Source organism: Triticum urartu, chromosome 3 (genome assembly GCF_003073215.2).
Source record: "Triticum urartu cultivar G1812 chromosome 3, Tu2.1, whole genome shotgun sequence".
Lineage (NCBI taxonomy): Eukaryota > Viridiplantae > Streptophyta > Magnoliopsida > Poales > Poaceae > Triticum > Triticum urartu.
The window spans coordinates 130,379,773-130,390,123 of NC_053024.1; positions in this window are offsets into that span (position 1 = coordinate 130,379,773).

Genomic DNA, 10,351 nt, shown 5'->3' on the forward strand with positions numbered 1-10,351 from the left:
TAATTACTACCATCATCTTTCAACTTTGCTTTCTCAAGGAACGCATTAAAATTCAACGGAACAACAGCACGAGCCATCTATCTACAATCAAACATAAACAAGCAAGATACTAATCAGGTACTAAGTTTCATGATAAATTTAAGTTCAGTTAATTTACTTAAAGAACTCCCACTTAGATAGACATCCCTCTAATCCTCTAAGTGATTACGTGATCCAAATCAACTAAACCATGTCCGATCATCACGTGAGATGGAGTAGTTTTCATTGGTGAACATCATTATGTTGATCATATCTACTATATGATTCACGCTCGACCTTTCGGTCTCCGTGTTCCGAGGCCATATCTGTATATGCTTGGCTCGTCAAGTATAACCTGAGTATTCCGCGTGTGCAACTGTTTTGCACCCGTTGTATTTGAACGTAGAACCTATCACACCCGATCATCACGTGGTGTCTCAGCACGAAGAACTTTCGCAACGGTTCATACTCAGCGAGAACACTTCTTGATAATTTAGTGAGAGATCATCTTATAATGCTACCGTCAATCAAAGCAAGATAAGATGCATAAAAGATAAACATCACATGCAATCAATATAAGTGATATGATATGGCCATCATCATCTTGTGCTTGTGATCTCCATCTCCGAAGCACCGTCGTGATCACCATCGTCATCGGCGTGACACCTTGATCTCCATCGTAGCATTGTTGTCGTCTCGCCAAGCTTGTGCTTCTACGACTATCGCTACCGTTTAGTGATAAAGTAAAGCATTACATCGCGATTGCAATGCATACAATAAAGCGACAACCATATGGCTCATGCCGGTTGCCGATAACTCGGTTACAAAACATGATCATCTCATACAATAAAATTCAGCATCATATCTTGACCATATCACATCACAACATGCCCTGCAAAAACAAGTTAGACGTCCTCTACTTTGTTGTTGCAAGTTTTACGTGGCTGCTACGGGCTTAAGTAAGAACCAATCTCACCTACGCATTAAAACCACAATGATAGTTTGTCAATTTGACTCCGTTTTAACCTTCGCAAGGACCGGGCATAGCCATACTTGGTTCAACTAAAGTTGGAGAAACTGTCACCCACAAGCCACCTCTGTGCAAAGCACGTCGGGAGAACCGGTCTCGCGTAAGCGTACGCGTAATGTTGGTCTGGACCGCTTCATCCAACAATACCGCCGAACCAAAGTATGACATGCTGGTAGGCAGTATGACTTATATCACCCACAACTCACTTGTGTTCTACTCGTGCATATAACATCAACATATAAAACCTAGGCTCGGATGCCACTGTTGGGTTTCGTAGTAATTTCAAAAAAATTCCTACGCACACGCAAGATCATGTGATGTATAGCAACGAAGGGGGAGTGTGATCTACATACCTAGTAGATCGACAACGGAAGCGTTTGGTTGATGTAGTCGTACGTCTTCACGATCCGACCGATCAAGCACCGAAACTATGGCACCTCCGAGTTCGAGCACACGTTCAGCTCGATGACGATCCCCGGACTCCGATCCAGCAAAGTGTCGGGGAAGAGTTCCGTCAGCACGACGGCGTGGTGACGATCTTGATGTACTACAGCAGCAGGGCTTCGCCTAAACTCCGCTACAGTATTATCGAGGACTATGGTGGCTGGGGGCGCCGCACACGGCTAAGGAATAGATCACGTGGATCAACTTGTGTGTCTCTGGGGTGCCCCTTGCCTTAGTATATAAAGGAGCCAGGGAGAGGGGGCGGCCGGCCAAGGTGGGCGCGCCAAGGGGGAGTCCTACTCCCATCGGGAGTAGGACTCCTAGTTGGACAAGGAGAGAGGGGAAAGAGGTGGAAGAGAGGAAGGAAAGGGGGGGCGCTGCCCCCCTTCCCTTGTCCTATTCGGACTAGGAAGGGGAGGGGCGCATGGCCACCTCTTGCCTCCTTCTCTCTTCTCCCTCAAGGCCCATGTAGGCCCAATAAACCCCCGGGGGGGTTCCGGTAACCCCCCGGTACTCTGGAAAAATGCCGATTTCACCCGGAACGATTCCGATGTCCAAATATAGGCTTCCAATATATCAATCTTTACATCTCGACCATTTCGAGACTCCTCGTCATGTCCGTGATCACATCCGGGACTCCGAACAACCTTCGGTACATCAAAATGCATAAACTCATAATATAACTGTCATCGTAACCTTAAGCGTGCGGACCCTACGGGTTCGAGAACAATGTAGACATGACCGAGACACGTCTCCGGTCAATAACCAATAGCGGGACCTGGATGCCCATATTGGCTCCTACATATTCTACGAAGATCTTTATCGGTCAGACCGCATAACAACATACGTTGTTCCCTTTGTCATCGGTATGTTACTTGCCCGAGATTCGATCGTCAGTATTCCAATACCTAGTTCAATCTCGTTGCTGGCAAGTCTCTTTACTCGTTCTGTAATACATCATCCCGCAACTAACTCATTTAGTTGCAATGCTTGCAAGTCTTAAGTGATGTGCATTACCGAGAGGGCCCAGAGATACCTCTCCGACAATCGAAGTGACAAAACCTAATCTCGAAATACGCCAACCCAACATGTACCTTTGGAGACACCTGTAGTACTCCTTTATAATCACCCAGTTACGTTGTGATGTTTGGTAGTACCCAAAGTGTTCCTCCGGTAAACGGGAGTTGCATAATCTCATAGTTATAGGAACATGTATAAGTCATGAAGAAAGCAATAGCAACATACTAAACGATCGGGTGCTAAGCTAATGGAATGGGTCATGTCAATCAGATCATTCATCTAATGATGTGATCCCGTTAATCAAATAACAACTCTTTGTCCATGGTTAGGAAACATAACCATCTTTGATTAACGAGCTAGTCAAGTAGAGGCATACTAGTGACACTCTGTTTGTCTATGCATTCACACATGTATTATGTTTCCGGTTAATACAATTCTAGCATGAATAATAAACATTTATCATGATTATAAGGAAATAAATAATAACTTTATTATTGCCTCTAGGGCATATTTCCTTCAAGATCCATCAACATGGAGCTTCTTCATGCGTTTTATACCGATATGAATTAAGTGGCAGTGCCACAAGTAGGTGGTACTATCATTACTATCTTACATCTTTTGGCATGAACATGTGTATCACTACGATCGAGATTCAATAAACCATTCATTTTAGGTGCAAGACCATTGAAGGTATTATTCAAATAACAGAGTAACCATTATTCTCCTTAAATGAATAACCGTATCGCGATAGACATAATCCAATCATGTCTATGCTCAACGCAAACACCAAATAACAATTATTTAGGTTTTAATACCAATCTCGATGGTAGAGGGAGCGTACGATATTTGATCAACCTTGGAAACACTTCCAACACATATCGTCATCTCACCTTTTAGCTAGTCTCCGTTCATTCCGTAGCTTTTATTTCGAGTTACTAACACTTAGCAACCGAACCGGTATCTAATACCATGATGCTACTAGGAGTACTAGTAAAGTACACATTAACACAATGTATATCCAATATACTTCTATCGACCTTGACAGCCTTCTCATCTACCAAGTATCTAGGGTAATTCTGCTCTAGTGGCTGTTCCCCTTATTACAGAAGCACTTAGTCTCGGGTTTGGGTTCAACCTTGGGTTTCTTCACTAGAGCAGCAGCTGCTTTGCCGTTTCATGAAGTATCCCTTCTTGCCCTTGCCCTTCTTGAAACTAGTGGTTTCACCAACCATCAACAATTGATGCTCCTTCTTGATTTCTACTTTTGTGGTGTCAAACATCGCGAATATCTCAAGGATCATCATGTATGTCCCTGATATATTATAGTTCATCACGAAGCTCTAACAGCTTGGTGGTAATGACCTCGGAGAAACATCACTATCTCATCTGGAAGATCAACTCCCACTCGATTCAAATGATTGTTGTACTCAGAAAATCTGAGCACAAGCTCAACAATTGAGCTTTTCTCCCTTAGTTTGCAGGCTAAGAAAATCGTCGGAGGTCTTATACCTCTTGACGTGGGCACGAGCCTGAAATCCCAATTTCAGCCCTCGAAACATCTCATATGTTTCGCGACGTTTTAACACGTCTTCGGTGCCTCAACTCTAAACCGTTTAACTGAACTATCACGTAGTTATCAAAATGTGTATGTCAGATGTTCGCAACATCCGCAGACAACGTTCGAGGTTCAGCACACTGAGCGGTGCATTAAGGACATAAGCCTTTTACTGTCTGCATAATTGCTACTATCAACTTTCAACTAAATTTTCTCTAGGAACATATCTAAACAGTAGAACTGAAGCGCGAGCTACGACATAATTTGCGAAGACCTTTTGACTATGTTCAAGATAATTAAGTTCATCTTATGAACTCCCACTCAGATAGACATCCCTCTAGTCATCTAAGTGATTACATGATCCGAGTCAACTAGGCCGTGTCCGATCATCACGTGAGACGGACTAGTCAACATCGGTGAACATCTTCATGTTGATCGTATCTTCTATACGACTCATGTTCGACCTTTCGGTCTCTTGTGTTCCGAGGCCATGTCTATACATGCTAGGCTCGTCAAGTCAACCTAAGTGTTTCGCGTGTGTAAATCTGTCTTACACCCGTTGTATGTGAACGTTAGAATCTAACACCCGATCATCACGTGGTGCTTCGAAACAACGAACTGTCGCAACGGTGCACAGTTAGGGGGAACACTTTTTTGAAATTATTATGAGGGATCATCTTATTTACTACCGTCGTTCTAAGTAAACAAGATGCAAAAACATGATAAACATCACATGCAATCAAATAGTGACATGATATGGCCATCATCACTTTGCTCCTTTTGATCTCCATCTTCGGGGCTCCATGATCACAATCGTCACCGGCATGACACCATGATCTCCATCATCGTGTCTTCACGAAGTTGTCTCGCCAACTATTACTTCTACTACTACAGCTAACGGTTAGCAATGAAGTAAAGTAATTACATGACATTTATGTTGACACGCAGGTCATAAATAAGTTAAGACAACTCCTATGGCTCCTGCCGGTTGTCATACTCATCGACATGCAAGTCGTGATTCCTATTACAAGAACATGATCAAACTCATACATCACATATATCATTCATCACATCCTTTTGGCCATATCACATCACATGGCATACCCTGCAAAAACAAGTTAGACGTCCTCTAATTGTTGTTTGCATGTTTTTACGTGGCTGCTATGGGTTTCTAGCAAGAACGTTTCTTACTTACGCAAAGACCACAACGTGATATGCCAATTGCTATTTACCCTTCATAAGGACCCTTTTCATCGAATCCGATCTGACTAAAGTGGGAGAGACAGACACCCGCCAGCCACCTTATGCAACTAGCGCATGTTAGTCTGTGGAACCGGTCTCACGTAAGCGTACGTGTAAGGTTGGTCCGGGCCGCTTCATCCCACAATGCCGCCGAATCAAGATTGGACTAGTAACGGTAAGCATATTGAACAAAATCAACGCCCACAACTACTTTGTGTTCTACTCATGCATAGAATCTACGCAATAGACCTAGCTCATGATGCCACTGTTGGGGAACGTAGCAGAAATTCAAAATTTTCCTACGTGTCACCAAGATCTATCTATGGAGAAATCAGCAACGAAGGGAAGGAGAGTGCATCTACATACCCTTGTAGATCGCTAAGCGGAAGCGTTCAAGAGAACGGGGTTGAAGGAGTCGTACTCGTCGTGATCCAAATCACCGGAGATCCTAGTGCCGAACAGACGGCACCTCCGCGTTCAACACACGTACAGCCCGGTGACGTCTCCCATGCCTTGATCCAGCAAGGAGAGAGGGAGAGGTTGAGGAAGACTCCATCCAGCAGCAGCACGACGGCGTGGTGGTGGTGGTGGAGGAGCGTGGTACTCCAGCAGGGCTTCGCCAAGCACCGCAAGATATGAGGAGAAAGAGAGGTAGGGCTGCACCAACAAGGAGAGGAACTCATGTGTATTGGGCAGCCCAAACCTCAACTATATATAGGGGGAGGGGAGGGGCTGCACCCCCACCTAGGGTTCCCTCCCTAGGGGTGGCGGCAGCCCCCTAGATCCCATCTAGGGGCGGCCAAGGGGAGGGGAGAGGGGGAGGCGCACCAGGGTGGGCCTTAGGGCCCATCTGCCCTAGGGTTTGCCCCCCCTTTCCCTCTTCCTTGCGCCTTAGGCCTTGGTGGGGGGGCGCACCAGCCCACCTGGGGCTGGTCCCCTCCCACACTTGGCCCATGCAGCCCTCCGGGGCTGGTGGCCCCACTTGTTGGACCCCGGGGCCCTCCCGGTGGTCCCGGTACGTTACCGATAAAACCCGAAACCTTTCCGGTGACCAAAACAGGACTTCCTATATATAAATCTTTACCTCCGGACCATTCCGGAACTCCTCGTGACGTCCAGGATCTCATCCGGGACTCCGAACAACATTCGGTAACCACATACAAACTTCCTTTATAACCCTAGCGTCATCGAACCTTAAGTGTGTAGACCCTACGGGTTCGGGAACCATGCAGACATGACCGAGACGTTCTCCGGTCAATAACCAACAGCGGGATCTGGATACCCATGTTGGCTCCCACATGCTCCACGATGATCTCATCGGATGAACCACGATGTCAAGGACTTAATCAATCCCGTATACAATTCCCTTTGTCTATCGGTACGATACTTGCCCGAGATTCGATCGTCGATATCCCGATACCTTGTTCAATCTCGTTACCGGCAAGTCTCTTTACTCGTTCCGTAACACATCATCCCATGATCAACTCCTTGATCATATTGTGCACATTATGATGATGTCCTACCGAGTGGGCCCAGAGATACCTCTCCGTCACACGGAGTGACAAATCCCAGTCTCGATTCGTGCCAACCCAACAGACACTTTCGGAGATACCTGTAGTGTGCCTTTATAGCCACCCAGTTACGTTGTGACGTTTGGCACACCCAAAGTATTCCTACGGTATCCGGGAGTTGCACAATCTCATGGTCTGAGGAAATGATACTTGACATTAGAAAAGCTTTAGCAAACGAACTACACGATCTATGTGCTAGGCTTAGGGTTGGGTATTGTCCATCACATCATTCTCCCAATGATGTGATCCCGTTATCAACGACATCCAATGTCCATGGTCAGGAAACCGTAACCATCTATTGATCAACGAGCTAGTCAACTAGAGGCTTACTAGGGACATGGTGTTGTCTATGTATCCACACATGTATATGAGTTTCCTATCAATACAATTCTAGCATGGATAATAAACGATTATCATGAACATGGAAATATAATAATAATCAATTTATTGTTGCCTCTAGGGCATATTTCCAATAGCCGCGTCCTACCTAACCCCGCGAATCGCGGGTGGCAGCGACCGCCCGCTGTCTGCCTACCATCTGTCGTCGTTTCCCTGCCGCAACGCCACCACTGCAACACCCGCCGCCGAATCCTCGGATCACGCCCCCTAATTCAACCCGATGGCTCACTATATTGTTAGAGATGTGCTCGCCTTCGCCTTGCCTCAAAGCTCTGATTGGTCGGTTGCTCCCCGGTGGACGAGTTCAACTCCGGCGTGGGGCGCAGATCCGAGACATCAAGCCCCTCCTACGAGCATGTACCGTGATCCGCCAGTGGTCCACCAGATGCCTCCCCAGCCAGTTCCGCTGCAAATTGGGTAAGATTCTAAAAGTGCTAGCGAACATACTTGTAGCAGATTCGTTTGTTGCATCCACACTTGCAATAGGTGATTTGAACCACCAATTATAGATTTGAACTGAAAAACTTGAGCAGATTCCATGTTGCCATTTATATTTGCAGTAAATTTTTTTCCATATTCATGTGTGAATTCAGTGAGTTGCATCCCAACAAAACTGATGTTAAACAAAAAACTGTGAGTGTTGGTTTTCTGATTGAATTCAACACAAGATTGTGCCCAAACTAGTGAAATGGTTGGAAAAATTGCATGGAGTAAAATGTGTTGCATTCAGAAATTTACCTGAACTTTTTTCAGAAAATGTTGCCTGTTAAAAATGCTTAGTTTACAGTAATTTGATGGTAAGTTATAGAGTTGAGTTATCTAAAAAAATGTTGATGATGGATAACAGTAGTCAAGGGGACTCCATTCAAACTTATAAGTTCTGATTTCAGGGGAAATAAAAATGAAAAGTTGTTTGATGATGAAGGTGATTTTAGCCTGTTGTATTGAATGTGCATGTCTCAACTGTTTTTTTGGATATATGAAGCATTTACATCATGTGGAAGACAAAGAAGTTTCAACTCATAAAGCCTATTGCTTGCTTCCCTTTCAGTGAACTACTACTTTGTTTTAGTGGAAGAATACTTTATGTTGCAAAAGTAAGAACAAAAATAATATTGTGTGATAAATCGTTTACATCATGTCATATTGATTTGTTTCTAAAAATTTCTGATGGACCGTGTTATATTTTTGTTGCATTGTTGATAGGATACCAAGGATGGGATAGGAGGCGAGGAAAGATTATGGCATCAAACTATGAACATACATCATGCAAGGCTTGCATGGGTAAGGAGTGATGTTGTAACCAATTGTTTATATCTGGATCACAAATTATAAGAGAAAAACAAGATAACATGGGACCATAACCTGACGAGTATTAACAAAAAATAATCGGAATGTATCAACATGAGATCTAATTTGCATCAAGCTGAAACGCAACTAAACGTGAAAAGTAGATGGTCAATTTGGTACACGGATAAATTATTGAAATTGGTTGTTCAAATGAATCTTTTCACATCATGTGTTTTAAACTGAAGCACATGCACCCACGCATGCGAATTGTTGGTTTAAGTGTTAAAAATTGATTCAAGAGTGTTTGATATCACTCGAAAAACAAAGGAATTCTATCAAGAGGTTTGAGTAGATGACATTTTTGCTCCAAAACATACTAGTACAAATGAATCTCAAGCAAAAATACCTAACGATTTCAACTCTGTGAATCTACAAACATAGAATATTTTTCAGAATCAAATCCTCTGAAATTTCTATGAAATTCCTTTGAATCAAAGGAGCCCCAAGAGACAGAACTCACGTGAAGGTGCCGCCACCTAAGACTACGGTGGATACACTTCCCCCCATAGATGTTTATGTAAATTTCTAGTTGAATCGAAAATAGTATAAATCGAATGTTTTCCTAAATGTCAACCTTTACAACTGAGTGCTGCTAATAAACAAAGGAGCATGTTAAAACATCCACACCAGATCAAAATTTACAAAGTTGCAAACCTATATCTCTGATATGTCCTGAAATAAACAAATCATAGTACTACTAGTGGGCCCTGTTCCTCGAGACGGGCCTGTTGCTGCTCCGCACCGTGGTGAGGATGGCGTCCAGGACCCTGAAGCGGCCTTCCTTGACCTTGAGCTCCTTGGCCAGCACCCGCAGCTTCTCCTCGTGCATCTCGTACGTCCTCACGGCGACCCTCCGCTGCTCCTCGGCCTCCCGCTGGCGCCTCTCCGCGCCGGACGCGGCCGCCTGCGCCGCCGCCGTCTCGCGGGCCACGTCGTCGATCCTGCGCTGCAGCGCGTCGGCTCGCTCCGTCAGGCGCTGCACGGCCGCGCGCTGGGACGCCGCGGCCTCCTCCCGCTCCAGCAGCTGCTCCCGCAGCGCCGCCTCCCGCGACGTTGGGTTCGCCGGCAGGACGGCCGAGGTGATCGACTCCCAGCACGACGGCGACGACGACATCGCGATTGTTGATCCGCGCGGGTACCGACGATCGATCGCTTGGCCTTCTTGGAAACTTAATTAGGTGCTTGATTGACGCAGGCGTGCGCGTACGTGGAGGGGAGTTCGTGTGGGCGCCGGCTCGAGTAGAATCCGAACAACGGGACGGTGTCCGCGCGTTCTACTAGCGTTTTCGTAGACGGGTGAAAAGATCAGGGGAGCTTTGTTCTGGACGATCACGATTCTTCCTACTTTTTTTTTTGAGTTGACGATTCTTCGTACTTTGAATAAAACGTAAGGCATATCAGAGACTCGACAGTGCGCGTTGTTGCCTAAGGCCGAGACCAAGCTAGCGGGCCGGCCCATAAACTGCTTTTCCTTTTTCTGATGTTTTCTATCTCTGGCTTTCCTGGGTTTTTTTTAGGACGTGGCTACCTGGCGCCCGAGCGCCCGCTCGCGGGATCGAGCGCTCTTCCCAAAAGGAAGGCGGACTGTCACTTTTTCAAAAAAACCAAATCAGTTTCTCACACCACCATCCCACGCCCACGTGATTCCGAAATCAACTGACATCCTAAAAGGAAATTACTTGACGTATTCACACTACTCAGGAAATCACCTACGATCTTGTC